Source organism: Cydia fagiglandana, chromosome 8, assembly GCF_963556715.1.
Source record: "Cydia fagiglandana chromosome 8, ilCydFagi1.1, whole genome shotgun sequence".
Lineage (NCBI taxonomy): Eukaryota > Metazoa > Arthropoda > Insecta > Lepidoptera > Tortricidae > Cydia > Cydia fagiglandana.
Genome location: NC_085939.1, coordinates 18,026,688 through 18,035,377, shown reverse-complemented (window position 1 = coordinate 18,035,377; position 8,690 = coordinate 18,026,688). Strand labels below are relative to the sequence as shown.

At 37.2% G+C, this 8,690-nt stretch overlaps 1 protein-coding gene across 1 annotated transcript in view; it reads left to right on the top strand.

Moving 5' to 3' along the window:
* Positions 1 to 1,347: 1,347 nt before the first annotated feature.
* The window catches only part of LOC134666845 (venom dipeptidyl peptidase 4-like), a 67,473-nt gene continuing 60,130 nt past the window's right edge, over positions 1,348 to 8,690 (top strand). The window contains exon 1 of the mRNA XM_063524162.1: positions 1,348 to 1,451. The gene's annotated coding sequence lies outside the window, so the exon portion shown is untranslated. The remainder of the gene's footprint in view (positions 1,452 to 8,690) is intronic.

Sequence of the window (8,690 nt, the reverse complement as noted above, 5' to 3'; positions counted from 1 at the left end):
CGAGCGGTTAAACAACAACTTTGCCCCCTTGTAAAACAAATAACTATTATTTATTGATATGTTTTTTCGATAATTATTCAATACCTAAAGGATTGTGGACAGAGGCATTAAGCCCTTTGACTTTGTGTAGGTCACTAGCACAGGGCGTTAAATGGAAATTTTGCATACAATGAATATTCTACTAGCCACTCGTCTGTTAATATATTGTACTTGATTACCTAGGTGCCCTAGGTCATACGGGTGATAGGTAGAGCTATTACCGGTAAGGTCCTATTAAAATGTATAATATATTATTGTGTTACTTTCTAACTATACTACTGTTCATTTTATTTTTCTTTTTGTGTATGTATTGTATAACTGTGTACTTCTTCTTCTTGATCGCGACACTCTTGACAGAGCGGTCGGTCCGTCCACCTCGTGGGCGACCTTCCTCGCGCTCGGGTACCTTCTACTCTGCCCTGCACCACCAGTCGCTCTATGGATACCTCTCCACGTCGAGAAACGTGTCTAAAGAAGGTGAGGATGCGAGCTTGAACGATGGAGGATAGACGCTGCTTGATGCCGAGCTCTTGGAGTATGGAGACGTTGGTGTGTACTTAAACCGAAATAAATGATACTTATTCTATTTTGTTCTATTAAATATATAATTAAATGGGTTAAAAACAAAACTGTGTTCGTGTTTTACCTGTAGACATAGGTACGCAAATATAAGGGGTATAAAGGTTAATTTTGTTATTTAACTCTTTTCCACATGTACTCCTTTTATTTGGATAAGTATGATAAAATCATTACCTACATGCCCACAGGAGAGAATACTTGTGTGTTCATCCGACCTGTAACAGGAACTTTTAGGTATGTCTACAAAAAAGACGTGAACACAGTTTTGTGTTTTACCCAAATATTTAAGTTAATTTCGTAAATTTATTCCAAAATTCACGTTTGCTATAATTAATTTCGCGTTATTTTCCTAAACGATTGAAATTACAAAATCTTGATCACCAAACGTTCACTCACATACTTGAAACGATTTAAGTTTGCCGTTTTGTACCGAAATTACCCATTCAAAAACCGACTTTGTATACCACGTTTAAGGTTCAACTTCCAACCAGTTGTATCACAAAGTTAGCGATACTACAGTAACACGGAGTTGAAAACGCGGCAGTTGCGACCCGTAGCCCGAGAGCGCTGTACGCGCGACGGAACCACGATCGGCATTGTTATGTTTACAAATAATGAGACGTCAAACAGACATTGGTTCAAAGTGAAGTGTTAGTTAAGTGAAAAAACTCTCTCATGCCAAATGCGCCATCAGCGGAACCCATGCTTTCCGACTTTAAGTGAAAAATTATTAAGTGTAACAAGTGTTTTGAATTAAGTGTATCTGAAAAGCTGAAACTGTAAAGGACTATTCAGGATAAACTTTATGGACTTGACTTTAAAGAATTGGATTGGTAAGTACTGAAATAACTTAAAATAAAAATGCATGATTGTTACAGATACTGAGATAAGTATTTAGTTAAGCCGTGATAAATTACATAAATTATTGGAAGCAAGACTCTAAGTAAATACGTTTAATTAACTCTCTATTTTTGTTTGAGATATATATCTATACGAAACTAAATAGTTATTGCGAAGAATTCGAGTTATTTTACCTACAGCTAACCTTCCTGAAATAGTTTATACCTAGGTATGTATGTATGTAATCCTTCTGTTTTTTATCCTCGTAGGTACACTGTTTCATTTTCCTCGTTAAATTGCCATCATTAACTGAAAATTCTACATTAAAAGAATTAAATTTCAGTTGCATTTAGCAGTATTTTCAGTAGTCATTTCCAAAAGTTTTGGATATTTTGAAAATACTCTGCTACTGCACATTGCTACATAGATATGTACGATATACGTAAAGTCGAGTTTACTGGCCGCGTAGCCAAGATGCCGATCGCTTACGCTCCGTAGCGATCGAAACGCAACTGTCACTGTCGCACTAATATGGAAGTGTGATAGAGAGACATAATGGTTTTCGTTGTCGAAGCGATAGCGATTGTAACCTTGGCTAGGCCGGCTGGTTCGTAAAGATGCAGTGCACCTACAGTACTTACATTACATCTGTATATACTTACCTACTCGTAACTACGTAATTTTATTAATGCAAGTATCAAGATGTTGTAACAAGTAATGGTTATTTAACTGTCTGGGACCAAAGACATAATTGTTACCTTGAAGTTACTATTCTAAGATAATCTTACATCTACAATCCGTTTAACTGAGGAGGTTGTTAAATAAGTAACTATTAATGGTCATCTACTTACTGACTGGGTTAACAGAAGGATTGGATGCAACAAGTAAAAGTTAAAATTCAAGAATAAGGTAAGCTAAGGTAAGGTGGGGGTGAGGTAAGGTAAGGGGCTGTCCATAAATTACGTCATCGATTTTTGACGATTTTTAACCCCCCCTAAAATCATCCAAAAATCATGCTTCGAATGACCCCGTTTCCTCCTACGTCATGCTACCATCATCCGATGTCCAGACCCTCCCCCCCCAACCACTCACATGATTGATATTTTTCAGTGACCTCTATTATTATGTGAAAATAATGGTGACAGCTCGCAACTACAGTTGCAAGAATCATGTGAGTGGCTAATTTGAAATGACGTGATTTATGAATAGCCCCTAAGGTAACCCAGCAAACATTTTAAGTATTTTTTCCTAGGCTCGAAGAAGATTTTACCAATTTAAGTGAAAATGACGTCCTAAGTCACCAATTATTTTACGTATTGTACACTTTTACTTCCAAGTCAAAATATAGGGATAATAATACGTAAATTTCACTTCATAAATACACCATGAAGTCAGGGACTTAGGGGTTGAAAATAAGGCAAAATATTAGGTAAAATTAACCTTAAACCCTGACCAATAGGTCAAATCTACTAATAAGGTATTTTAGGTGTATTTGCGACGTAATTATTACTTATACGGGGACTATGAAGTCACGGACTTAATGGTTGAAAATAAGTCGAATTACTAGGTAAAATTAACTTCGTACCCTGACCAATAGGTCAAATATACTAATAAGGCCTTTTAGGTGTATATGCGACGTAATTATTTCTTATACGGAGACCATGAAGTCAGGGACTTAATGGTTGAAAATCTGTCGAAATATTAGGTAATATTAACCTCGTACCCTGACCAATAGGTCAAATGTACTAATAAGGCATTTTAGGTGTATATGCGACGTAATTATTTCTTATACGGGGACCATGAAGTCAGGGACTTAATGGTTGAAAAGAAGTCGAAATATTAGGTAAAATTAACTGCAAAATCTGACCAATAGGTCAAATGTACTAATAAGACATTTTAGGTGTATTTGCGACGTAATTATTTCTTATGCGGAGACCTTTAGGTCGTCGATTTTATGTCGATTTAGCTACTAATTTTAGGTAAATGTTACTTAAAATAGATACCAAATTGCGACCATATAGTTAAAATCACTTGTAAAGTACTATCCATAAGGTTGTGCCGCCATTTTCTTTCATTATAACGAGATGCTAAATATGAAATTGCATAATTTAAGTTGTTATATCTTGAATGGTGCCATCGCACGGTACTTCTTTGTACTAATATTCAAAATAAAACAATATTTTTGATCAAGTCATTACACTCACACACACAAATATTCAATTACAACACTCAATTACAAACAAATATATGCATTTTGATTTTATAAAATGTTGAAAACTTAAATATTTCAAAAGCCCATCGATAGTTTTGTATGTAAACCTAACATACTGCACGAAAAAATTTTCTGTGCACTAGATTTCATCGTTCTTCATCAGCGTAATCGGCCTAAATTATTTTACATGATTAGTGGCCGCCATTATCATTGCACAACTTAAAGTTGTTTTCTTGTTAGACATTTTGTTTCCGAGTGTAAAGAATATATAAGCGTAATGTTTGTGTCTCTTTTTCTCTTCATCGCGTCTCATCTAAATATTGCCTCGCAGAGTAATTATATGGATAAAAATATGTCGCCATCACGTCTAAAGGTGGTAAAGAATACCAAATTAGTACATTTTCACTACGCGGCACGTCGTGGCGACGTCGAATCCACGTCGGAAACATGACCTAGTGTTGACCTAATGGTTGTAATCACTAATTTACCGTCAATAAATACGTCGTCGGCACGTGCGTTTTTTCCCCATTTATGTCGACTCGACGTGCCTCATTTTGGTCCCCTAAATTGTGCGACCTAAAATAGGTGCCTTTTTCGGAATATCGACCAAAAATGTTTGCTGGGAAGCTAAGGTAAGGTGGGATAAGACTATCACCGGGGTAAGACTATCACTTTTATAGAATCCTGATGAGCAAAATAAACTATGTTAGTCTTACCCTTTTGGGTTTTCCGTGTGGAAAGCGGTCAAATTTTGGCAAGCTGCGCTGAAAGAATTTTCCCCTTCCCGGCTCCGTCGATCAGAAAAATAGTATGCTTTAGCCAGTAAGTAAATAAGATACAGCCTGATTCGAACTTTAAGATACGTCAAAAATTTGCAAAAGATACGATCGGATATGTCAGTCTTACAAGAGACGTTTTTTTGAAAAAAAAAAACGAGACTCTGATCACATGAAATTATCGGTCGAGTACGGCTAGAGTTAGACCAAGAAGAGTCTGCAGCGATTTTGATAGCCCACGCAGTGCAAGTGCTATTTACACGTCATAATTTCATAGAAGTTTGACGTTTAAAATGACACTTGCACTGCGTGGGTTACCTTATCAAAATCGCTGCAGACTTTTCACGGTCTGACTGTACCACAAACTTTGACATTGACATATTAGGTCGCGTCTACGGAAATTACTTTCTATAAGTACATCTCGCTTGCACTAATATGCACGAGCGAGATGCATAGAAAGTACCTAAGTTACTTAGACGTGAGTGAATATGTCAATGTTAAAACTGGCCCCTATTTCACCAACGTGACAGGTCCGACAATTGTCGACATCACTGTTACTGACGTCACAGGCCTCCATAGGCTACGGTAACCGCTTACCATCAGACGGGCAGTGTGGTTGTTTGCCACCAACATGTTAATTTAAAAAAACTCCACTATATCGCCAGTTAATACGTACTTATTTTGCGAAGCTAATGACAATTTTATTGTCACAAGAAATACGACAATTGTCACGAAATTCCGACACAGAACTCATTTGCTGTCAAGAATTACCGAAAGTTCTTTGAAATCTTGTGACAATTGTCATCATAAACATCGTAAGAGAAATACCTGTTTTTTGCCGATATAATAAAGTTTTTTTAAATAATACAATGATGGTGACGAACAGGAATACGGCCCGCCTGGTGGTAAGCGATAACCGTAACCCATGGATATGGATATGCCTGTGACGTCAGCAACAACGAGACTTGTCGAATTGTCGCACCTGTCACGTTGGTGAAATAGGGGCCTGGTGGTAGTGGTAGAGGTGGACAAACATTGAAACGTGACATTTCTTGATTTACTGCCCCTACTAGGTACAATATTGATAACATTGAAATTCATCCTAATTGTAGTACTACGCTATAAAAATTAAATGTAATCGTCTATACCTATTATGTCTAAGCCGTAGATAGGGCGCGTGCCGCGGCACTAATGAATCGAAGTGTTTGTTGTTTACAGACCCTTAGCTACGTTACTGGGTGCCTAGCCACGGTGACAATCGCTTGCGCTACGACAACAAATCGCTTTGTGTCTCTCTATTACTCATCCATATTAGTGTGACAGTGTTCGTTCGCTATGGAGAGTGAACGATTGGCATGTTGGCTACGCACATTGCTGCGCAAAGATAGTTTATTTTATCCGTAAAATACCTTTTTATATTTTTCATTAATCAGGATAATCTTTTAATAATGAAAGAGAGACATTCCATCATCCATTGTGTTTTTATTGTTGTTATATCTCAAACTGGGCAGCTTTTTCAACCGATTTCATTATATCGTCATATTTCAACCAATTTACACAAAACCTTAACAAATTATACACTTAAACCTTCGTCAAGTATCACTATATTCATAAGTGACCACATAAAAATCCGTTCAGTAGTTTTTGAGTATATCACAACATACAGACAGACGCGGCGGGAGACTGTTTTATCACCCTAACCATACAAATGAAAAATCTAAAATTTGCTACTGAAATTTCAACCTCTACAGGTTGAAATTTCAGTAGCAAATTTTAGATTTTTCATTTGTATGAAATAGAATTGATTTTGCGTTGTTTGAAAATTTAACAAAACAAAGCAAAAGCGACCCTGTTACAATATAATATGATTTAAATTTCATCGATCTGAAGAAGTACTATAAATAGGACTTTGGGCCTTAGGAGGATATAAGGTGTAGGATAATAGTAAAGACATAAGTAACTTCGTATAAGATGAATAAAGTCTATCGAAAAAACGTGCCTCGGAAATCAAGAAAAAGTCATTCTCGGATAGATGCCGCACACACCTTTAGCCTATGCTCTGCTAGATAGCGTGACGACACAGTTTCATATTTAACAATTTTAACACATGGATATCAGTGAATGAACATGGATCTAAATGATATAAAAATAATAAAATCATTTATCCATATACATACATTTTTTTGATAATTTTATACGTTTTCGTTTTGAGTTTTAGTCGTGTGTCGATAGATGGCAGTAAATTTACTGTGACTACAAAATTTACTATGACAGGACCCCTCTATTACTATCAATTCTTTTTGATAATAGGGAATACTTTAGTAACGAATTTGAAATTCATGTACCCATCAAGTTCCGCGATTGTTACGCCATTTAAGGCCCTAGCTAAATTGGTTTTTCCATACTTATACTATCGAATGTCCAATATAGCTAGAACCCTAAATGGCGTAACAATCACAGAGCGTGACTGTAACTTTCAATTCCAAATTTGTTGCGTCAGTCAGAAGTACACCAGCGCCCTTTATTTCGCCAAGGGCGTCAAGAGGCATTTGAGAGGCAAGTACTCGCCCGAGACAAAACAACTTGCCCACTCGACTTGCAAGTAGGACAGTACTTAAGTTGAGCATTCTAATCGAAGAGGTTACGAGACGTTATTAGGGTTCCGTACCCAGAGGGTAAAAACGGAGACTACTAAGGTAAATTGCATTCAAAAGTTGGATCAGATACCGTAATGTATGTATTAGCAAATATGTATGTAACTCCGTATAAGATGAATAAAGTCTAAGAAAAAAACGTGCCTCGGAAATCAAGAAAAAGTCATTCTCGGATAGATGGCGCAGCACACACCTTTGGCCTATGCTCGGCTAGATGGCGTGACGACACCGTTTCATATTTAACAATATTAACACATAGATATCAGTGAATGAACATGGATTAAAATGATATAAAAATAATAAAATCATTTATCCATATATGTTCATTTTTTTGATAATTTTATACGTGTTTATTTTGAATTATAGTCGTGTGTCGATAGATGGCAGTAAATTTACAGGACCCCTCTATACTATCTATTCTTTTTGGTATTAGTATTATTAGCCCATATTGACCCACTGTTGGGCAAAGGCCTCCCTCTTATTCTTCCACGTATCCCTATCCTCAGAAGTCTCCCACCAGTCTCTGTCAAAAGCTTCAAGCTCGTCCCGTCACCTCCTACGAGGTCTACCGTGACGTCTTACAATTTGTGGGACCCAACGGGTGACTTTTTTGGCCCACTGGTAATTGCCGGCTGACGTGTCGGCCCAATCCCATTTGAGCTTAAGACGAAACAGGCGCTGAGTTTTAAACATTTTAGGTAAATATACCCGCCTCGCTAACGGAAGCGGATCCTAAAACTAATGCGATAAGGCGAAAAATCCTGCGTAACAATCTCAAAAATCGAGGTTTCGTACTCGACTGTTTCCTCCTCCAAAACTTAACCAATCGTAACCAAATTTGGAAATCTAAATGATTATAAAATTATATGTGTCGGACCGTTTTGCGTTTTTGGCTAATTGATATCAGTTTTGAATACTACGCCTCTCATTGCGGCATAGTCAATGAGGCCATTTTGGCCATTTTTGAAGGGCTCTAGCGCCTTAAAAAACAATAATATCAAAAAAAGCAAAACGGTCCGACACAGATATTGACAATATTAATCTGTGTTGAAAAAAATTGCTCTAGCATCAAAACCCACGGAGGAAACAGTCGAGTACGTTTGTATGGAGAAATGACCACTCCTGTTGGTTCTTAATGCACGTAATGTAATAAAACTAATAAATTGAAGTTCTCGCTAGTCTAAACCTCGCTTAATTTTCTCAGCAAGCACGCCTTGCAAAAACAAACAATCTTGTCAACTAGTGACTACGCATTTCACACGCGATCTGACTGACAATGGGGCGTTGACCAGAATTAATAATTAGCACTTAGTAGTTGGCATGCTACGCGCATCTGTAACACTTTCACTGCGCGTAAGTGTTATGTCATTGAGTCATTGTGGACGGTCGCCATCGGCGAAGAGTTGATGACATTACTAAATTGAGGTAATGTTGAATTTATCTCGGACTGTCTGTGAACAAGTTATATACCTACAGTATTTTTTTTTGGCACGCTTTTATTGCTAACTGTACACTGGCGTTCAAAAGTGCATGGACATGTTTGAACCGTCATATTAAGGCATTATGGTCGACATTTATCTATGCACTTTT